The sequence below is a fragment of the Salvelinus fontinalis genome, chromosome 2, assembly GCF_029448725.1.
Source record: "Salvelinus fontinalis isolate EN_2023a chromosome 2, ASM2944872v1, whole genome shotgun sequence".
Classification (NCBI taxonomy): Eukaryota; Metazoa; Chordata; class Actinopteri; order Salmoniformes; family Salmonidae; genus Salvelinus; species Salvelinus fontinalis.
The window spans coordinates 44,986,866-45,011,579 of NC_074666.1; the positions used below are offsets into that span (position 1 = coordinate 44,986,866).

Genomic DNA, 24,714 nt, shown 5'->3' on the forward strand with positions numbered 1-24,714 from the left:
CTGCCGGAAGCTGTGTCCGCAGTGTGTAGGGCCCTTCAAAGTCCTGAGGAGAATAAACGAGGTGTGTTATCGATTACAACTCCCTTCCTATTATCGCATTAACCCCTCGTTTCATGTGTCTCTCCTCAGGCCGGTGGTAGCTGGTCCCCTGCAGGACGGTGAGGTACCGGAGGTCCCTCCTCCCCCTCTGGACATCGAGGGGTCCCCGGCGTACACGATACGGGCCATTCTGGACTCGAGACGCCGGGTGAGGGGCCTGCAGTACCTCGTGGACTGGGAGGGGTACGGTCCGGAGGAGAGGTGCTGGGTACCGGTGGGGGACATTTTGGATCTGTCTATGCTGAGGGATTTCCATTGCCTCCATCCGGATCTCCCTGCATCTCGTCCTCCGGGTCGACCTCGAGGCCGGTGTCGGGGCGCTGCGGGAGCCGCGCGTCAGAGGGGGGGTACTGTCACGACTTCCACCGAGGCAGGCTCTCCTTCTCGTTCGGGTGGCGTTCGGCGGTCGTCGTCACCGGCCTATTAGCTGCCACTGATCCTTTTCTCCCCCTCCCTATGTGTTTATTGGGTTCACCTGTTTTGTATTAGGGTGTATTAGTGGGGCTTATTAGTCAGCCGGCCCGCACGTTTCTTTGTGCGGGATTGTTTGTTAGTAAGTAGTGGTGTTTGTTTCGTGCATCGTGTTTGCTGGACTGTGTTCGTTTCCCCCCGTGTCTGGGGTTGTTTAAGGAGTACACCCAGTGGGTTAGTAGGGTGGCCTAGTTTCTCTGTATTCATTAAAGAACATTTGTTATTGCACCTGCTGTTTCCTGCGCTTGACTTCACACTCCGACACACAGGCCTTACACAAAGCGCCATTGTAGAGGTTGTGAATTGATTTCAAACACTGAGCGGAAGCATTCATATATAAAATATCCCCATAGTCTAGAAAGGGCATAAATGTAGCTGATACTAGCATCCTTCTGGCTTCAAAAGAAAAACAGTCCTTATTCCTAAAATAAAATCCCAACTTCAGCTTAAATTTATTTGTAAGTTGTTGAATATGCAATTTAAAAGAGAGGCCATCATCAATTAAAATTCCAAGATAGTTATGAGGTTACAGTCTCAATCTCATTGCCCTGACAGGTAGTAATAGGTGAAAGGTTCAGAGATCTATTTCTTGCTTTAGAAAACACCATTAGTTTAGTTTTGTCAGTATTGAGGATAAGCTTCAATTGACACAAGGTGTGTTAAACAGTATAAAAAGCAGTTTGCAAGTTCTGGAAAGCTTTTGTGAGATACGAGGCACAACAATAAATAACAGTATCATCAGCATAAAAGTGAAGTTGCGTATTTTGCACATTCTTGTCTAAATTATTTATATTAATAGGGAATAAGAGAGGACCAAGTACAGAGCCCTGGGGCACACCATTACAGACATTATTGTTAAAGAAGACAACTAACATTTTTTGAGGGAATTGGGCTAACAACTCATTACAGAAGGCTGATTTTCTGAATGACCTCTATTCTCACTTTCTAATGTATCACTTAATCAATCTGGAATATTAGATTTTTTCCTTGTATTGTATACCCAAACATATGCAAAATGTTCTCCATTGTACACTTTACTTTCAGTTGCAGACTACAAGATACACTGCCATGTTTCTGAAGGTCATAAATGTCACAAGATTGTATTGAGGATGTAGAAGATACTTTACTTTCTTCAAGGACATTCTAGAGGCATCCTAAAGATGATTACTGAAAATATTGCAGAATTAACTATAATCTGGAAAACTACATGAGGTTATAGAATAGGTGTGGACATCAATACTATACTATTCTTGTATGAAACATTTATCTTGCTTTGATTTATAATCCTTTATAAACACTGGTGCTTGTCTGTTGGAACACCACCTTGACAACCACGTTTGCTTGGAAATCTTTACAAAGGCCATTGTTTTTGCTTCAAGTGAGCATGTAGTGAAAGTGTTTGGAGCATTGTTATTCTTGAGATGTTGAATCCTACCTCAGTGACCACTGGGACATTGTTAGCCTGGCTGAGTGTGAAACAGGGAAGAGTCTAAAGTGGGATATTGGCACATCAGATCTCTCAGAGGTACTGTACTTTGCTATCTCCAGACACCTATATTATGACCAGTAAGCCCTACGCCAAGATGACAAGGAGGGATGTATAAAATATGAATGACAGTGTAGGTATTGAAAAAGACATCTAGCAATGTTTATTCTATGGTTAAGTCTCTAGAGTGATGCAGTGGGTTCATGATATTTTTGCCCTGTATGATTCTGCTGTAGATAATATCCCTGGATGAGTTTCTTTCTCTCCATCTCTCTTGTTCTGACTTGTGTAAATGAACATTTCCCCATCCCTCAAGCCATGTTACAAAAGGATGTTCTGTACTGCAGTATACACTGAATGTACAAAACATTAAGGACACCTTCCTAATATTGCCCTCAGAACAGCATCAATTTGTCGGGGCATGAACTCTACAAGGTGTCGAAAGCGTTCCACAGGAATGCTGGCCCATTTTGACTCCAATGCTTCCCACAGTTGAATCAAGTTGGCTGGATGTCCTTTGGGTGGTGGACCATTCTTGATACACATGGGAGAATGTTGAACATGAAAAACTCAGCAACATTGCAGTCCTTGACACAGACCGTTTCGCCTGGCACCTGCTACCATACCCCCGTTCAAAGGCACTTAAATATTTTGTCCTGCACATTCACCCTCTGAATGGCACACATACACAATCCATGTCTCTATTGTCTCAAGGCTTAATTTAAAATCATTCTTTAACCTGTCTCTTCCCCTTCTTCTACACTGATTGAAGTGGATTTAACAAGTGATATCTATAAAGGATCATAGCTTTCACCTTGATTCACCTGGTCAGTCTGTCATGGAAAGAGCAGGTGTTCATAATGTTTTGTACACTCAGTGTATGAACATACGAACATTCACACTTACAGATAATGTGTATCTGTGTATGTGTGTGTTGGCATTTTTCTGAATGTCGGTGTGTGTTTCTGCGTGTTTCAGAATGTGTGCGCGAGCCTGCATCTCTGTTTGTGCGAGCATGCAAGCGTGGATGACATCACTGAACCAAATAGGTCCTGCTTTGATCCTGTGCATTAAGGACTTACAAATCTCCATTGTTTACAGACAGAATATCAAAGCTTCTCTGTGTGAGACAAATGTTCATTTCTTATAAGAGCAGTCAATGTGGAATACAGAAATAGCATTGAGCCAAATAATAAATAGATTGCTGAAAACAAAACAAGGTAACAGATAATTTAATTTAATTTGCATGGTCTTGTAACTCCACATTTGATCATGATTACCAACCACACCTGTGTATCAAACTGGGAATACGATGAGCTTATTTCTTAACTTGTCTACAATCCTCTCTGCTATGAAAGTTGATGCAATAACGTGAAGGCCTGTAGTTAAGCAAGTCGTTGCTGTGACAAATAATGTAATTTTGTGACATGGCAACAAGCTGTATTGTTCTTTTGAAGCCCGGGAGGCATGTTATGCTGAATTTGCTGGGAAAAACACGACTAGAAAATGATGGGAAAAAAACAACTGTCACGAACACAAAGATGGTAATGAAATTTACCAAAGGGACCTGAGACTTTACAGTCAGAATTTCACACAGGATCACATCAATCGTGAGTAAATCCCCAACCCAGTTACACTGTCATTCAGTTTCTCCCTCTCCGCTCTGTCACCCAGTTGATATTGCCATATTCTCTTTAAACCCATTGACAAGAGAGACAGAAAACATGGACTTTCAGTCCCCTTCTCTCCCTCCAACCCCCACTCAAACCAGATGCTTTTCTGTCACGAGCCACCCCCTCTATGCTTTTTCCCCCCTTGTCCAGATTGTGTTTCACTCGGGGCCCCTGTCACGTTTGTGTGATGCTCTCTGTGCTAATCCCCCAGCTATACTATGGTATTTCCCCATTGAACCAAGATAAGTATATCAGACACAGCCAGAGGATGGACCCCCAGCCTGCCCAGAACACAGCTTGCCTTTCTCATCAATCAGTATGAAAATGCCCAGCCACAGAGGAAAGCCTCCCCCTTCCCCTACCCCTTCCCCACCACCAAAACCACCACCACCATCATCATTATCATCCTGCTTTATTTCTGATATGAAGCCACTGCACTAAAATAGCAGCCAGAGAGAAGCTGAGAGAAGAGGTATGTGTAAGTGTTTGGTTTTACTATCCTTGTGGGGACCAGAAGTCCTCACAAGGATAGTAAAACAAGAAAAAGTCACAAGGAAAAATACTATTTTAGGCTTAGGGGTCAGGTTTAGGTTTAGGGTTATAATTAGGGTTACGGGTTAGGTTTAGGAGATACGGTTAGGGGTTTAGGTTAGGTTAAGGGTTAGGATTAGGGAAATAAGATTTTGAATAGGAATCAATCATTTGGTCCCCACAAGGATAGTAAAACAAGTGTGTGTGTGTGTGTGTGTGTGTGTGTGTGTGTGTGTGTGTGTGTGTGTGTGTGTGTGTGTGTGTGTGTGTGTGTGTGTGTGTGTGCATGGCTGGACATCTGTAAGAATCTACATGGGCTCAGAGGACACTGATGTCCAGTAGGAGCCTAGGTTTGGGTTTGAGGAGCCATGAAGGCCCACACTGTCGCCACGCTTCACGCAGGCGGATAGGACACAGGGCAAAAGGAGCTGGTCTTATGACGTGTCCTGTGGCAGGACGCAGGTTTCACCGTGGTCGGGCCGAGAGAGGCAGGTATTTTCAACCTAACTTCCATTGTGGGAAGTGGGAATCCGTTCAGGCGTCTTTCTATGCCTGCTATATTAGGTTAGAGAAGCCCAAACAGAGAGAGAGATAACGTGACTATGTTGACTATGCTGCTACATGCATGGGCTGGAGCACAGTCCCCCTATCAGATCGCTGCTGTTCTGTGGAGAGCGATAGCGGCTTTGGGTACTGGATTGTCTGCATTATCATTTCCTGTTTACTGAAGTAAGACATCCACAACGTGTGTATTGATAAATATACACTGCTCAAAAAAATAAAGGGAACACTAAAATAACACATCCTAGATCTGAATGAATGAAATATTCTTATTAAATACTTTTTTCTTTACATAGTTGAATGTGCTGACAACAAAATCACACAAAAATTATCAATGGAAATCAAATTTATCAACCCATGGAGGTCTGGATTTGGAGTCACACTCAAAATTAAAGTGGAAAACCACACTACAGGCTGATCCAACTTTGATGTAATGTCCTTTAAACAAGTCAAAATGAGGCTCAGTAGTGTGTGTGGCCTCCACATGCCTGTATGACTTCCCTTCAACGCCTGGACATGCTCCTGATGAGGTGGCGGATGGTCTCCTGAGGGATCTCCTCCTGGACTAAAGCATCCGCCAACTTCTGGACAGTCTGTGGTGCAACGTGGCGTTGGTGGAAGGAGCGAGACATGATGTCCCAGATGTGCTCAATTGGATTCAGGTCTGGGGAAGGGGCGGGCCAGTCCATAGCATCAATCCCTTCCTCTTGCAGGAACTGCTGACACACTCCAGCCACATGAGGTCTAGCATTGTCTTGCATTAGTAGGAACCCAGGGCCAACCGCACCAGCATATGGTCTCACAAGGGGTCTGAGGATCTCATATCGGTACCTAATGGCAGTCAGGCTACCTCTGGCGAGCACATGGAGGGCTGTGCGGCCCCCCAAAGAAATGCCACCCCACACCATGACTGACCCACCGCCAAACCGGTCATGCTGGAGGATGTTGCAGGCAGCAGAACGTTCTCCACGGCGTCTCCCGACTCTGTCACATCTGTCACGTGTTCAGAGTGAACCTGCTTTCATCTGTAAAAGAGCACAGAGCGCCAGTGGCGAATTTGCCAATCTTTGTGTTCTCTGGCAAATGCCAAACGTCCTGCAAGGTGTTGGGCTGTAAGCACAACCCCCACCTGTGGACGTCGGGCCCTCATACCACCCTCATGGAGTCTGTTTCTGACCGTTTGAGCAGACACATGCACATTTGTGGCCTGCTGGAGGTCATTTTGCAGGGCTCTGGCAGTGTTCCTCCTGCTCCTCCTTGCACAAAGGCGGAGGTAGCGGTCCTGCTGCTGGGTTGTTGCCCTCCTACGCCCTCCTCCACGTCTCCTGATGTACTGGCCTGTCTCCTGGTAGCGCCTCCATGCTCTGGACACTACGCTTACAGACACAGCAAACCTTCTTGCCACAGCTCGCATTGATGTGCCATCCTGGATGAGCTGCACTACCTGAGCCACTTGTATGGGTTGTAGACTTCGTCTCATGCTACCACTAGAGTGAAAGCACCGCCAGCATTCAAAAGTGACCAAAACATCAGCCAGGAAGCATAGGAACTGAGAAGTCGTCTGTGGTCACCACCTGCAGAACCACTCCTTTATTGGGGGTGTCTTGCTAATTGCCTATAATTTCCACCTGTTGTTTTGCATTTGCACAACAGCATGTGAAACTCTCGATTGCCAACACTGTATCAAATAAAATCAAAGCCGGAGATATTAGTCGTCCATAACGACAGCTTATCAGAAGGCAAATCCAGGTCCCTTCACGCGCTCTCCAGAAAACAGGAAACTGGTGACAAGTCATGCCGAGAGCTATTATTCGACACCAGATCAAGTTACACACTCCATTTCTTCTCTCACTGCCTGTCGACATCTAGTGGAAGACGTATGAAGTGCATCTAAACTAATAAATATCAAGGACTTTAATAGGCAGGCCCTAGAACAGTGCATCGATTTTAGATTTTCCACTTCCTGTCAGGAAGTTTGCTGCAAAAGGAGTTCTGGTTTACTCACAGATATAATTCAAACGGTTTTAGAAACTAGAGAGTGTCTTCTATCCAATAGTAATAATAATATGCATATTGTACGAGCAAGAATTGAGTACAAGGCCGTTTAAATTGGGCACGATTTTCCCCCAAAGTGAAAACAGCGCCCTCTGTCCTCAACAGGTTAAGTGTTTCCTTTATTTTTTTGAGCAGTGTATATAAGCTCTTATACAGGATAAACATTAATGTAAACCATCTTGATATTCAACTTGGGCGAGTCAATATAGCCCAACAAAAAATAGCGATTGAAATAGAAGTATTAGGATAAATACAAGCTCACACAACCTCTAGAGCAATGCATGATATCAAGGACCCTGCTGACTACAGTGGTGTCCCCTGCTGACTACAGTGGTGTCCCCTGTTGCTACCGTAGATCATTCATGAAGTGGATAGGCTGCCGTAGAGGAGGGGAGAACTAGTTACCTGAGTGTGTGTCAAAGAGTAGGCTCTCCCAGAGGATCTGGCATAGCGTAACAAAGGTTAGGGATGCTTAGCGCAAGCAAAATGGCAGCGATACGCACACACACACACACGCACACACACACACACACACACACACACACACACACACACACACACACACAAAGAGTCATGAAACTATGCACACAAGACAAAAACATATAGGCAGCAATACAGAAACACACATGAACCTTACACATACAAACATTCACACATGTATGTGTCAAACATAGAAAACACAGAAAAGACACACACAAATACACATGTGCACCAAGGCTCCCCTGGGCTACTGCCAAGCACAGCAACCATTTTCTAGGATATAGTTTATACTATAATCCCTACCCAGGAAAATGGTCACTGATCACAGTTGTAGTTGGTTGAGAATTCAAAGCTTAGCTAATAATCCACTTTGTTTGTCTGTTAAATTATTCATTGTAATTCTGGGAAGCTCTGTGTAATCGTTGCTGCTAAGCTGATGACCAAGAGCAGTTATTTTGAGGACAACAAATTATTCCCTCTACTTTGGACAATATTCAATCAAAACTGGCAATCGAGAGTTTCCGGCCAGGGATGTGTCAAAATAAATACATTTTCAGTGTGCAGTGAGTAAGTTTAGTGGTATCGATCATATGTGGTGGTGTTTATTTGAGTTTCAGACATCAGATATGATCCATATTGACTATGTGGATCCAAATGTGTAGCCATTCAACCATTTTGCAGAAGAGAAATATGGCTTTGTTATTAGACACCCGGTAAGCGTTTTTTACTGAGTATGGCCATTGGTATATTTTGTGATTCATGAGGTTACAATGTTGGAGTTTTTCATTGTCGGAAAATTTGCCTGCGGGGGTAGATAGACTTGAATAAAAACAGTTGAAGACGGGCCAGTGGCATAGGCTACATATCAGGCCTGGGTTCATATACAGTTGAAGTCGGAAGTTTATATACACTTAGGTTGGCGTCATTAAAACTCGTTTTTCAAACACTCCCCCAAAATATTGTTAACAACCTATAGTTTTGGCAAGTCGGTTAGGACATCTACTTTGTGCATGACACAAGTCATTTCTCCAAAAATTGTTTACAGACAGATTATTTCACTGTATCACAATTCAAGTGGGTCAGAAGTTTACATACACTAAGATGACTGTGCCTGATGTCATGGCTTTAGAAGCTTCTGATAGGCTAATTGACATCATTTGAGTCAATTTGAGGTGTACATGTGGATGTATTTCAAGGCCTACCTTCAAACTCACTGCTTCTTTGCTTGACATCATGGGAATATCAAAAGAAATCAGCCAAGACCTAAGAAAAAAATGTATAGACCTCCAAAAAGTCTGGCTCATCCTTGGGAGCAATTTCCAAATTCCTGAAGGTACCACGTTCATCTGTACAAACAATAGTACCCAAGTATAAACACGATAGGACCACACAGCCGTCATACCGCTCAGGAAGGAGATGGGTTCTGTCTCCTAGAGATGAACGTACTTTGTGTGCGAAAAGTGTAAATCAATCCCAGAACAACAGCAAATTACCTTGTGATGATGCTGGAGGAAACAGGTACAAAAGTATCTATATCCACAGTAAAACGAGTCCTATATCGACATAACCTGAAAGACCACTCAGCAAGGGGAAAGCCACTGCTCCAAAACCGCCATAATAAAGCCAGACTACGGTTTGCAACTGCACATGGGGACAAAGATCGTACTTTTTGGAGAAATGCCCTCTGGTCTGATGAAAAAAAAATAGAACTGTTTGGCCATAATGACCATCGTTATGTTTGGAGGAAAAGCCGAAGAACACCATCCCAACCGTGAAGCACGGGTGTGGCAGCATCATGTTGTGGGGGTGCTTTGCTGAATGAGGGACTGGTGCACTTCACAAAATAGATGGCATCATAAGGCAGGAAAATGATTTGGATATATTGAAGCAATATCTGACATCAGTCATGAAGTTAAAGCTTTGTTACAAATGGATCTTCCAAATGGACAATGACCCCAAGCATACTTCCAAAGTTGTGGCAAAATGGCTTAAGGACAACAAAGTCAAGGTATTGGAGTGTCCATCACAAAGCCCTGACGTTAATTCTATTGAAAATGTGTGGGCAGACCTGAAAAAGCGTGTGCGAGCAAGGAGGCCTACAAACCTGACTCAGTTACACCAGCTCTGTCAGGAGGAATGGGCCAAAATTCACCCAACTTAATGTGGGAAGGTTGTGGAATGCTACCCGAAACGTTTGACCCAAGTGAAACAATTTAAGGGCAATACACTCAATTAGTATTTGGTAGCATGTAAACTTCTAACCCACTTGGAATGTGATGAAAGAAATAAAAACTTAAATAAATAATTCTCTCTACTATTATTCTGACATTTTACATTCTTAAAATAAAGTGGTGATCCTAACTGACCTAAGACAGGGATTTTTACTAGGATTAAATGTCAGGAATTGTGAAAAACTGAGTTTAAATGTATTTGGCTAAGGTGTATGTAACCTTCCGACTTCAACCTGTAGTTAAATCAATGGAACCAACAGAATAGTCCCAAAAGTGAAAACCCCACCTTTTCTCGCACTACAGGCAGGCTCAATCAAATGCTCAAAGTATTTGAAAGAAAACAAATAGGCCTACTATATTTGAACACATGTCTGTACTTAATAACAATGTGATTTTAAAATGCATCACCATGCTGAATAACTTATACTGATTGTACAAAAAACTAGGAACACCTGCTCCTTCCATGACATGAACTGACCAGGTGAATCCAGGTGAAAGCTATTATCCCTTATTGATGTCACTATCCCTTATTGAAGGAGACAATTGAGCCATGGATTGTGCATGTGTACCATTCAGAGGGTGAATGCGCAAGACAAAATATTAAAGTGCCTTTGAATGGGGTATGGTAGTAGGTGCCAGGCTTGAGGGTGTCAAGAACTGCAACGCTGCTGGGTTTTCCACAATCAAAAGTTTCACGTGTGTATCAAAAATGGTCCACTACCCAAAGGACATCCAGCGAACTTGACAGAACTGTGGGAAATATTGGAGTCAACATGGGCCAGCATCCCTCTGGAACGCTTTCTACACCTTGTAGAACCCATGCCTCAACATTAAGGCTGTTCTGAGGGCAAAAGGGGGTGGAACTCAATATTAGGAAGTTGTACCTAATATTTTGTACTCTCAGTGTATATTCCCTTGACCTGGCACATTTTTAACCCTTGTGTGGTGTTCGGGTCTGTGGGACCCATTTTCAATGTTTACTAAAAGAAAAATTATACAATGAATCATTTTTTCAACCTGAGACTCATTGGCCTTGGCTCATTTTCTGTGAAGAACATGTAAAATAACACATTTTCATTGAGTTCACACTGTGCACCCCCCTACACATTTATATTACATATGTGGTGTTCGGGTCCACTAGAGCCAAGGGTAATAAAAGTGTGGGAAAGTGTGTGTGTAGATGAAAACAAGTAAAAATGAAACAAAAAAGGTTTGCTGTGTGCCTTCACTCTGTCTTCCACCTCTCTGGGCCTGCTGTTTCAACATAGCACGAAGAACCTGTCTGTCTCCCTGCTGGTCTGCCTGTCTCCCGCTTTTCTCACACTATTTACCCTTTGTAGTGTGTGAAACTATACAATGTCTTGCGGGAACCTGCACAATGTTATTACAATACATTATTTCGATACATTGTGAAAAATTCTTTATTTTCCCACACTCTACCCCAGCCAGGTTCAAATTGGTGGAGGGACACAACAAATAAATAGCTTTGCATGTCCGGCTCCTTACCACAATAAATCAGTATGGCAAAAATCATCTCTGCTCGGAGGGCCATAGAAATAATTGTTGCAGGAAGAGAAGCTAGTGTGGAAGGAGTGTCTTCCACTGTGGAAGATGAAGAATTTTCCAAATATGAGGATCATGTCTCTGTCAATTCGGAGTCTGACAGTGAGTTGGAAGAAGAGGATGAGATTCACCCTCAGCCAGCCCCAGGACCAGCTCGTCAGCAACTAGCTCATCAGCAGCCTGCAGGAGGAGAAATATGGATGTCAAAACATTTTGAAATGGAATGGTCTACTTGCCCAAGGTATGAGCCACCCGCATGGCTGCCAATGTGATAAGGATGCAACCAGGGCCGACGTGGATGGCGGTTACTCATGTGCAGGACATAAAGTCTTCTTTTGAACTGTTCATCCCAGACACCATTGAGAAAATCATTCTGGACTGCACTAATTTGGAGGGAAGGCATGTTTTTGGAGAGAGTTGGAAGGAAATGGGCCAAACTCAGAAACTGGCAGACAACTGGTGTCTCTGGAAAACTTCCACATTATTTCCAGGATTATCTGCTTCGATAACCGAGACACCAGACCAGCTCGGCGGCAGAGAGATAAGCTAGCTGCAATCAGGTCAGTGTGGGACAAGTGGGTGGACCACCTTCCCCTGTTTTACAACCCTGGGCCCAACATTACTGTTGATGAGCAGCTTATGCATTTAGGGGCCACTGCCCCTTCAGGCAATAAATACCGTCTAAACCTGCAAAATATGGAATCAAGATCTGGGCTGCCTGTGATGCTGCTTCATCATATGCGTGGAACTTGCAAGTGTATATGGGGAAGTCAGATGGAGGAGCCCCTGAGATGAACCAAGGGATGCGGGTTGTCCTGGACGTGACACAGGGACTCCGTGACCACAACATCACATGCGATAACTTTTTTACTTCGCACAAGCTGGGACTGGAGCTCCTCAAGAAGAAGCTGACGATAGTAGGAACAATACGAAAAAACAAGCCAGAGCTCCCACCTCAGCTGTTGAATACATGGAACATCCATTCCTTAAAGTTTGTGTTCACGACCGACACGTCCCTAGTGTCCTACGTGTCAAAGAAAGGCAAAAATGTGGTACTCTTGCGTACGCTGCATGTTGATGGGAGAATCTGTGGCCAGGAACATCAAAAAACAGAAATCATAATGGATTACAATGCTACAAAAGGATGGGTGGACAATTTAGACAAGCTGGTGACTGTCTACAGCTGCAAAAGAAGAACCCTACGCTGGCCACTTGTGATATTCTTCAAGATCTTGGACATCTCAGCACACAACGCGTTGTCATCTGGATGGCGTTGAACACAGATTGGAACAGAGGGAAGCTCCAGAAGAGACAGCTCTTTCTAAAGGAGCTGGGCAAGGCATTGGTAAGACCTCAAATATAGAGGAGGCAACATATCCCAAGGAATAATATGCAGCCATCATGAGGAGGGTTCAGGAGGAGGATGTTGGTGCCCCATCTGCCCGACCCACAGAACCAACAACTCCAATACCAGAAGTAAGTGTGAGTGATGTTGTTGCATGTGTGTGTGTCTGACTCTCCTACCTTGGCCTGTTGTAACTATATATGTGAGTGAGTGAGTGAGATAAGTCAGTAAAATTCCTGAACTAAGTGTTTTCATCATTCTAGATAGCAGGTAGCAACAAGAAGAAGCACTGTGAGGTGTGTGGACTCAAGAAGGACAGGAAGACACTGTACACATGCATCAAGTGCAAGAAATACATTTGCAACACACACAGTAAAACTCTGTCCCTCATGGTGTGGTGTGTAGACCTGCCTTCATTTGTGTTCAATGGGGCTCATTTATCATTTCCATAAAAAACTGTACAGTATGTAAAATTTGTCCTTCCAATTTGTTCAGTTAAAAGCAATAAACATCAATAGTGATGAAAACCTTGTTTCATTATATTTTTTCAAGATAAACATGATTTATTCCACCCATTTCTTGATTATAATTGATTTTTGTTTACAATAATCACTTTTTATTTAAAAAAAAATGAATAGCGCTTTTATTGATAAATGTGATCTAGCAGAGGTAAATGGCAAATATTAACCATGGACAGTACATTATGCTGTCTATATTGCAATATCTAAGTATTAAGTATGAAGTATTTTTAAATAAATTATTATGGTTGTGTTATTAAAAAAATAAAAATAATGTTGTGGGTCCATCAGACCCGCAAACATTGGGTGAATAACAAAAACATGAACACCACACAATGGTTAAACACGCACTAATCTCTGCCCGTTGGTGGGAGCACAGCCGAATGTAGTACATTATTTACCACGATAGTTGCCCTTTTCAATGACTCCCTCCTTGCCTTCCTGCCTTTTGTGCACTGGGATAACCCATAAAACATTTGAATTACTGTACAGTTCACTAGCAGAGGCAAAAGGAGTGAATGGAGGGCGAAGTACACGCCGTACAAACATGTTCTGAACGAATACCATTTAAGGGTTGGACAAAAGCCTTGTTTGCCTTGTATTGAACTCATCTAACGCTTTGTCAAACTTTGGACGGAATCAACAGTCAGACTCAGTTCAGTCTCATTGCCAGTGAACATTACAATTCGCTTTAGAAACTGTATTCTGTCCTATTCGGAGGAGGACTCTAGTGGGCAGAGGTAACAGACTAAACTGCTAGCCTTGCCACTGACACATCAAATCAAACAATATGTTGAGAGATGAAAGGGTACTCTTGGCTCGTTTCCGGGATTTGATCAAGGCCAAATTCAGAAAAGTAGGCTAGATGAATTTTGCCAATGTCTTCAATCCCATCTTTTCTTTTTCATTTAATAAATACTTGGAATGGACCAATGACCAAAAACACATGTCAATAACAGGCAAACAGTATTTCACAAATATTTTCAGTCGTTCCTCTTATCAACATCAACAATTAAAATTAACAAAACCTAATTTCAGACACAATATCTATCTGTTTTTAAATGTGGGTCCAGGAACTGGACACAGATTAAGCCTAGTCCTGGACTAAAAGCATGATCAAGGGAAATTCTCCATTAAAAGTGATTTTTAGTCCAGGACTGATCAGGATCAAAACCCAGTTTCCAGGTGCAACACCATCATCAGACCAACATCAGTCCATGGTCATCCAATATAGATGCTTTACAAAAGTATTTTTCCATTGTTTTACCATTCCTGTAAAGCCTTCATTTGGCCAGACATATTGCAGCTAAAGAAAAATGTATTTTTCCAGCAGTCTGCCGTAGTTGCAATGTAATACACCAGTAATTTCATCTGCGCTTCTTGAGAAATGTCTCATATCCCAACACTTTGACAAAACCGTCATGCAGTGTGACCCGACAAAATGGTCAATGTCTGGATTTTCCACAGGCAACATTGACTGAAAACAGCGGGAGAATGTGTGCCTTTGAGAGTCCACCTGGGTCAGTAAAAGTAGTTTGTGTTAAATGACTGCCTTAGTGCCTGTTGAACCCCCAGCAAATACACTGACATTGATTTGGCTTGTCGCCTTGGGAATGCCCTTGGCAATGCATTTGTGACTATTCAGCAAACAACTTAGGCTGTGGCAGAATTGTATGATAAGGTTCTATGCAACACTATGCAACACTAGCTTCCTCTCCTCTCACTGAGGCCAATAACACAAGTGAGGCTCAATGAGTAGACGGGTGCCTTGCAAATTCCCCGATAATGTCTATAGGAAGACTTCTGAAAAGGCAACAATTACATATTTGTAATGTCGAAGGGCATGGTTATTATACTTTGAGTTTGATGCCTCCATTCAGGTTGAATGTTTCTACTTCCTGAATTGGTAGGAAAATATTGCTGTGAAAATGACAAATAAACTGTATTTAGAGGAATTCAAAGCTACAGACTTATTGCAGCAAGTGAGCAACTGTTTAAAGTATTGATGTCTACATGTTTTACAACGATGTTGGGTATTTGTTGATATCGATATTAAAGAAAATTGACAAAAAATGAAAACAGGAAGCCGACCAAACTCTTTGGTCCTTTTCAAGCCTGCTGTAAATAAAATATTGTGTGCTATAGCTTGGAAAATGAATAAATGGGACTCAAGTTGACAACATAATGATGTTTGTTTCCAACATTAGGGATGTTTTTCTAAGTGAAATCTGCTTTGTGTTTTGTTTCCTTGCCACGATCCTAACGAGTATCATCCTGGTCCTATTATGCACTGTATTTGTTGAATGATCTGTGTGTTTATTATTTAGTTGCCTTTTTTGGCTAGGTCTCCCTTGTGAAAGAGGTATTTTGACCTCAATGGGAATCCCTTGATCAAAGTTGAATAACAAATTATTCAACCATTTTGAAAAATGAATGCTGTCTTCACTTAAGACAAACAAAATCAAACTCTTTCAAAATAAGACCACTTTAGAGGTCTGAAAATATCTGACAAACTTGTATTTTGAAATGTAATGACCCTTTAAGCCTTCTTCAGGATTTGTTAATGGATGAGATCAATATAAGAGATATTAGGTTCTACAGTTAAAGACAAAAAGCTCCAGATTGCACACACTAATTGAAAGGTTTACACACTGGGACCAATTATTCCTCACAGACCAGTTACTAATGGAACAAGTGAGACTTTTGCCACTGGCACTCGAAGTGAAACATGCCATTAAAAATTACAGTCTGCCACTCTACAGTTAAAAATGTATGCTGGCCTACAATCTGCCTAACAGATCCAGAGAAGAAAAAGGAGAAACAAAAAGCATGCACAGATCTCAAGAGATATTTTCCCCAACTCGCTTAACGGAGCAGGGTTAAAGCACGCTCGTTAATCAGACATCCCAACTTTTAAAAATGTCCAACGATAATAAAATATTCAGCGGTCACAAACCGGCGCAGAGATAATCCCGCCGTTCGATTGAAAGGACAGAGAGAGAGAGGGTAAAGATAGACAGAAAATAGAGAATGAGAGCAGAGAGAGAGAGAGAATGAGAGAGCAGAGTGAGAGGGTAGAGAGATCGAGATCAATTTGAGCCGGCGCATTGTTGTCATCTTCATTAATGTCACCATGACCTGCACCTCTGATGAACTTCCCGCCGATGTCGTTCACCGGCCGAGAGGAAATCGATGCAGATCACCATCAGTCTTGTTGGCTGGGGCCATAAGGATTCCAAAATGCCGGAGGAGAAAGGAGGAAGGGTGGTTGTGGGGGGATTGAAGATTCAATTGGGGACATACAGTATGACATAGATGACTCAGTATTGTTGGAGGGTTGGGGTGGCTGCTAGTTAAGTGACCCTCAGCGAGCAAAGTCCATAGAATAATAGCGGAAACCAAAACGACAGAGGGAAAGTGGCTGCTGCAGCCCCTCGCTTTCTCAGTCTCGGCCCTCTGTTATTCCACCCAGCAGGGCTCTTATTGCAGAAGCACTGGCCGGACCCCCAGAGAGTAGCCCTAGTGTAGCGCTGGGAGCATGGCGGGTACAGAGGACAAATAGACACACCGACGAGCACTTACAAACTGGCGTGCACAGACACATACACCATCTCACACACACACTGGCACCTCGTGGAGCAAATAAAGGTGTCCTGGAGGCTCACTCACACATGACAAGTGACAGGGGTCCACGGGGGTCTGGCTGTGACATTGTCTCTTTTGTCACCCCCCAAGCCAGTGATTAGAAGAGGCACAGAGATTCAGAGCCACTAGATACAAAGAAACCCACGACCAGATGTAGGCTCATAGGAAGGAGACAATCTCTCAATGTAGAACACTCAGACATTGTTTCTCATTGCATTTTCCTTTCCTTTCAATTTCGAAATGTCGACTATCAAACCCCAAAAACATCTACACCCAAACATTCACACTGATTAAAAAACAAGAGAGTAGGTTGCTCGCGTAGTCTGTAATAGCTTTCTGTGTGCGATTCCCTCCCAGCATTACATTTTCCCCATACAGTCCCGGACAGTTCCTTTGATGCTCTTGCCACTTTAGAGCATATTTACAAAGGGTGCGAGAAGCTCCAGCCTTCTTTCCCATTTAAGTAAATCGTTGTGATGCTTGTGAATATCAACGGGATGAAAGCTTCGCTACAGTTCAGTGAGACAATCACCACACCGACCGACTCCAGATAGTGATGTGCGTATCCCATCTGTAGACGGCCTTAGATCCAGAACAGCAGTCTACCTCTGATTTATTTGTCTAATTAACGCATTTTGAAATGTAGAAGGACTGCTTTTTACCATAGGCAATGGAGATGAAAAGAGACCAAATCAATCAGGTTTTCAAACTGAGCTCAAATACTAGTTGAAGTTGTGCTTCAATAAAAAGCTAGAGATGGTTTGTAAACTGAAGGGTATTTAAAAGGCTTGAATGTATGTGAAATCAGAGCCATAGCTTGACAAGCAAGAGCAGTCTTTCTTTGGTGGTTATAAAAAAAGTGGCTTATAAATTAAACATTTGGCTACTGAACAGATCGGTTATAGCATGACTTAAACCAAGAAGTCAAAGCTCTTTTCCATTCGAACCAGGAGAACATGATCTGTTTCTCTCGTTCAATTAAAGTGTGACATGTACAAGACTCATAGCTATAATAAAACACAAATCAGTGTCCCAGCACACACACACACAAGCACACACACTGAATGAGCCGAGGCAGCAGCCCTGTGTCTCAGTGCAGCCTTATCATCTTTTATGTATTATTTGTATCCAAGGCAAAGTCAGGTCCTTAGTCGCACGTGCCAGCGTTATCACTCTGTGGATCTCCCCTGTCAATCAGCGATTACAATCAATCATGTTTCGTGAAAACCCACCACATTGAGAGTCCAGAGGGTAGTAAAACAATTACTGTGTAGAAATTGACTAGATATTCAACATTTCCATTCATTTCAAATACTGCTTAAATAATTGATAATGCAATGGCTAGACCGGGTCCTAGTTTACTTCAGACCAGGACCATGTCCGAATACCTGTACTTGCGTTCTAAATAGTAGAAAGAGTTCCTCTGTGGAGATGAGAGAACCTTCGAGAAGAACAACCATCTCTGCAGCATTACACCAATCAGGCCTTTATGGTAGAATGGCCAGAAGGAAGCCACTCCTCAGTATAAGGCACATGACAGCCCGCTTGGAATTTGCCAAAAGGCACCCAAAGGTCTGATGAAACCAAGATTGAACACAGGAGTGGCTTCGGGACAAGTCTCTGAATGTCCTTGAGTGGCCCAGCCAGAGCCCGGACTTGAACCCAATCGAACATCTCTGGAGAGACCTGAAAATAGCTGTGCATGGACGCTCCCCATCCAACCTGACAGAGCTTGAGAGGATCTGCAGAGAAGAATGGGAGAAACTCCCCAAATACAGTTGTGCCACGCTTGTAGCATCATACCCAAGAACACTTGAGGCTGTAATCACTGTCAAAGGTGCTTCAACAAAGTACTTAGTAAAGGGTCTGAATACTAAAGTAAATATGACATTTCCTTCTTTTTTTATACTTTTCTTTTTACAAAAAAATATACAAACCTGTTTTGCTTTGTCATTATGGGGTATTGGGTGTATATTAATGAGGGGAAAAAACTATATAATCCATTTTAGAATGATGCTGTAATGTAACACAATGTGGATAAAGTAAAGGGGTCTGAATACTTTCCAAAGAACTTAGAACAATAATAATTTGGTTGTGTTTATAAAGGTCTTAGGTAACATTTGAAAACTAAAAACTATTATTTCAAAGAACATAATAGCATTTTCATGAATTTATGTTACCCTATCTTTAAGTAAAAACTAAAAACCACGAGTTCCATTCCATCACAAAAAAGTCCATTTAATTTCATTTTGGCAGGTCTAAAGAAACATTGTGGAAATAAGAAAATGTATTTAAAAGAAAACCGAACAGAGAATTTTACATGTATTATGTTACTAGTCTGCTTAGTAGCCAGAGCAATGCTGCCATGCCCTGAATGCATGAACAACGCATTATATTCATGAAAAAAGTGACATTTGGAAACAGAGCTGCACCTAGGGCTGTTACGGTGACCATATTACCGCCACACCAGCGGTCACAAGTCATGATGGCCTGTCAAATTCCACGTGACCGTTTAGTCAGGGTAATTAGGCTTCTCTAAGCTCTGATGCTGCTGATGGTCGTTAGTAGTCTAACTTGCTAAGTGCCTGGTACTCAGCACTCTATTGTCTCTCTAATCACTCTGACATCAATGCAAATGTGATCGAAAATCTAATCAAACACTTCATGAGAGCCCATTAGTTCATGTTGTGCAACATTTATATAGGCTATGCAATTGTGTGAGAAAACAGAGTTTTGATGGCCTCTATTAAAAATAGGAGGATCCCATCAGCTTTCTATAGGCTAGGCTTACTATATTTATTTCTCACCTTTCCTAATATTAAGCTTCTCTTTACAACAGGAGTATAGCCTAGCTGGCTGCCATGACAATTAACTATGGAAGTGCATAGATGACCGGTATTTTTCCCCCTGCCCCTGTTTTGAGACAGGTGCATGATAATGGTCCATTCTAAATCAAGACAAATTTCACACATATATTATTTAGTATATGTAAAGACAAGATTAAATCAAGAATAGTGTGATGGGTGACAATATTATCCTATAACTTGTGAATGATGCCCAGCTTAAGGCAAGAAACAGTGAATGCTTTTTTTGCGACTTTTTCAAATCATAGTCGCACATCTCAAGTAGCCTAGCCCATAGGCCTATATATTTTGATAAGGTTTGTATCATTACAAAAGTGGCCAAATAACTTCTTAAAATGAAGTGCATTAACCTGTTTGGGCTGCAGGGGCAGTATTGAGTAGCCGGATAAAAGGTGCCCATTTCAAACGGCCTCGTACTCAATTCTTGCTCGTACAATATGCATATTATTATTACTATTGGATAGAAAACACTCTCTAGTTTCTAAAACCATTTGAATTATATCTGTGAGTAAAACAGAACTCCTTTTGCAGCAAACTTCCTGACAGGAAGTGGAAAATCTGAAATCGAAGCTCTCTTCTAGGGGCTGCCTATTAAAGTCCTTGATTTATTCGTTTAGATGCACTTCATACGTCTTCCACTAGATGTCAACAAGGAGTGAGAGAAGAAATGGAGTGTGTAACTTGATCTGGGTGTCACGTTCCTGACCTATGTCTGTTAGTTTGTTATATGTGTTAGTTGGTCAGGACGTGAGTTTGGGTGGGCATTCTATGTTTTCTGTTTCTATGTTGGTTTATGGGTTGCCTGGTATGGCTCTTAATTAGAGGCAGGTGTTTGGCGTTCCTCTAATTAAGAGTCATATTTAGGTAGGTGTTTTCACAGTGTTCGTTGTGGGTGATTGTCTCCTGTGTTTGTGTATGTCGTTGCGCCACACGGGACTGTTTTCGGTTTGTTTGTTTCATCGTTCATTTGTGTAGCCTATTTTCTCTATTCGTGCGTTCTTCATGTTTTATGTAAGTTCGTCGTCTAGGTCTGTCTACACCGTTTATTTGTTTTGTTAGTGTATTAGTCGAGTTCGTGTTTTTCTTTAATAAATAATGTCTACAAACTCCACTGCATTTTGGTTCAATCCCTGCTCCTCCTCTTCTGATGAAGAGGAGGAGGAAAGCCGTTACACTGGGCTCGTATAATAGCTCTTTGTATGACGTGTCACCAGTTTCCTGTTTTCTGGAGAGTGCGTCAAGGGACCTGGATTTGCCTTCTGTACAGCTGTCGTTATAGACGACTAATATCTCCGGCTTTGATTTTATTTGATACATGTGACAATATCATCGTAAAGTATGTTTTTTCAATTTGGTTTAATCAGATTATTGAAATTTTTTCGGGAGTTTTGCCGTGTTCCGTTCTCTGAGTTTGTTGACGATGGAGAGATTCGCGCCACTTGGCAAGTGTGCTTGCTAAATCGAGAGGGAAAAAGGCCGTTCTAAATCCAAACAACGATTGTTCCCGACAAAGGACCCCTTGTACAACATTCTGATGAAAGATCAGCAAAAGTAGGACCCATTTTCTGATGCTATTTCATATATCTGTCAAACATGTTGTGCTAGTCGTTTGCGCCCAGCTTTTGGGTACTCTCTCGCTATACCTAAGCTGGATGTCGTAATGAAGTTATTTTTAGAATTCTAACACGCCGATTGCATTAAGAACTAGTGTATCTATCATTTCCTATACAACATGTATTTTTTAGTTATGTTTATGAATAGTTATTTGGTCAGAATATGTGTGTCAGAAAAAGTGTCAGAAAAATATCCGGACGTTGTGGGAAAAAGATGCTACGTTAGCACAATGTATAACCACTGATTTCAGCTCTAAATATGCACATTTTCGAACAAAACATAAGTGTATGTATAACCTGATGTTATAGGACTGTCATCTGATGATGCTTATCAAGGTTAGTCAAAAATTATATATCTTTTGCTGGTTTGTTACGATCGCTAACTTTTGCTGTTGGCTAAATGGCTTGTGTTTCTGGCTATTGTGGTAAGCTAATATAACGCTATATTGTGTTTTCGCTGTAAAACACTTAAGAAATCGGAAAAATTGGCTGGAATCACAAGATGCCTGTCTTTCATTTGCTGTACACAATGTATTTTTCAGAAATGTTTTATGATGAGTATTTAGGTATTTGACGTTGGTGTCTGTAATTATTCTGTCTGCTTTCGGTGCAATTTCTGATTGTAGCTGCAATGTAAACTATGATTTATACCTGAAATATGCACATTTTTCGAACAAAACATAGATTTATTGAATAACATGTTATAAGACTGTCATCTGATGAAGTTGTTTGTTGGTTAGTTTGGTTGGTTCTTGGTTAGTTAGGTTGGCTTTGTGCATGCTACCTGTGCTGTGAAAAATGTCTGTCCTTTTTTGTATTTGGTGGTGAGCTAACACAAATATACGTGCTGTTTTCGCTGTAAAACATTTTAAAAATCGGACATGTTGGCTGGATTCACAAGATGTGTACCTTTTCATTTGCTGTATTGGACTTGTTAATGTGTGAACATTTAAATATTTCTAAAAAATATATTTTGAATTTCGCGCCCTGCACTTGAAGTGGCTGTTGTCATATTGTGGCCGGCCTCGGGCTTGCAGCCAGAAGAAGTTAATCCACTTTACAATGGGTGTAGAGCCTAACTGGCATTCATATTCAGTTTACAATTGGCTCATTCATCCCCCTCCTCTCCCCTGTAACTATTCCCCAGGTCGTTGCTGCAAATGAGAACGTGTTCTCAGTCAACTTACCTGGTAAAATAACGGTAAAATAAAAAATAAATAAATAAATATGCAACATGTGAGTTTCAAGTTTGGGAAAGATAATTTCACCATTAACATGTACCTTTATAATAAAGGCATTACATGCATAATCGCATTTGCGGTCACTTTTGAGAATTGTGTTTTCCTACTAATGGAACATTTGCGCTTATAGTCTACTGCTGTGTGCGCATTGCTGCTCTTATAATGTGAAAGATATTGCCTTATAGTTTAGCAACATTTTAAGCTATCTGTTGTGTCAGGCTCATTGCTTAAAACAGTTTTTTTGATGCTAGTGGTGTTATTAATTTGGGATCTATCGCATCCCACAACTGTCACAGAATATGTTTGGAATATTTATTTCTCGCGCTGTCATGGATTCCCCCAGTATTGCTGCTCATTCACGTCTACGGCTTTCTAGGCGTCACTGAACTGGTTTCATTACCACCAACCCCGGACTGTCTTGTCTCATTTCGCACAACTGGTTCGCATTCCCCCTGATTAGTATGATATACGTATATATGCCCTCTGTTCCCCATTGTCCTTGTCGGTTATTGTTCCCATGTCCGTTGGTCTTGTGAGTACCTGTGATTTGTTGTTTCAGCTTTTGTGCGACGTGTATTGTGCACTTGTTATATTATCGGGTCTTGTCCCATGTAGTGTTATTATGGGTCTTGTCCCGTGCAATCTTTAGAGGTTTAAACCTCGCTCTTTTGTTAGGGTTTATTCCCTGTATATTTTATATACACATTTGTTTTGGGCTTTGTCCCTGTGCCTTTTTCATGACATGTTGTATTTTGGGTGGAGTAATAAAAAAACGATTTTGTATTCCTGTGCCTGTCTCTGATCCTTATACAACGTGACACCCACAGAATAGAATAGGTCAACTTTTGTACGGTGGGGAATAGTACATAGACATAGGCTAGTGCTTTTGCTGTTTGTTAGGCCTAATCGTCTTGTTGGCTGACAAAGTAAATGTGGACAGTTCTTGCAATATCTTAAATATGCACAAGGGAATTGAATAAGGACCCATGCAGTTGCGTCCCGGATGTGTCTGTCTTCACTTGTAGCCTGTGAGAAAGACCCGATCATGTGACGGAGAACCATGTGAGTGCAACAGGTGCTTCGGCACTCACATGGTTCCTTGGGCTGAGCATAATTAGGCTACGTTCAGCCCAAGGGCACACTTGGCCTCAAAAGGCATGGATTTTTTTAGGGGGCATTACGGCCGCACAAAGAGGATGCAGTCGGGAAATTTGAGGCATTATCAAGTGCTTGTCAAGTTGTGAACGAGAGACTGATGAAGTGTGTACAGCCTGCACAAAAAAGCAAGGCTCATGCCTTTCATGCAACTTTTTTCAAATCATCATTACTCGTATCATGCAGCCTTAGAATGTAATAAAAATCTAAACATATAGCTCGACATTTGTATCACAACTGAAGTTACATAAATAACTCTAAATTAAGCATATAGTAGTACCTCTTTCTTTGTTAACCTCTCAACACAGAATAGCTGCATGTGCACATATCCTTACTATTTTATTCAACTATGTTCAATTGTATTCTTCATACTATAAAATAATGTTACAGAATTATAAGCAAATATTGTCTGCTAAACTAACTAGCGTAGCCTACAGCCATGTGGCATAGCCAGATCAGGGCATGCTATTTTGTTCTGAAATGGACTACATTTTCTTCATATCCTGCTTCTTTAGACCTGTCTAAAATAAATAATGGATTTATTGTGAAGGTGTAGGATATATTACATGGATTTATCAGACTTTTTAAAGATTTGCATCAGTGGCTTGTAGGCTATGTGTGGAAGCCAGGAAATGCTACATTTGTTTATGTTAATTAACGGTCAATTACCGTGAGACCGGCAGTTATTTGCTTGACAATCACCGGCTGACAAAATGTCATGACCGCCACAGCCCAAGCTGCACCTCTTGAATTTTGACAAAGGTAAGTGTCATAGAAAATGCAGAATACACTCTTTCTGATACTATATAGAAATCAAAATGTTTTACTGCATGTGAATCTGAAGGAGGATTTGATAAAGTAAGGCTTCGTTCCCTGCAACTGTCAATTATAAGATGCGCCCTTCTCTTCATGTACAATTTTACAACTGATAATACTGTCACTCATCACACTTTTGTCAATTTAATCTTGGCCAGAAAACATTCCCATAACAGCTTCTTTTTACAAAGTAAAACGTAAAAGAGAATTGGTATCAACCCGCAAGGCGCTTGGTCAAATGATTAACATGAGCACCAGTAACGAGAAAATAGGCATAACACAAACTCATCATTACACTATTGTTCATCATTCAGTTAGACCTAATTTAAATTTGATTGTGAAGTAACATGCACAATTATTGCCCATT

The 24,714-nt window shown here is 41.7% G+C and overlaps 1 protein-coding gene across 1 annotated transcript in view; it reads right to left on the bottom strand.

The window, feature by feature from the left end:
- LOC129819489 (opioid-binding protein/cell adhesion molecule-like) overlaps nt 1-24,714 on the bottom strand; it is a 527,446-nt gene that overhangs the window by 383,894 nt on the left and 118,838 nt on the right. The window lies entirely within an intron of this gene.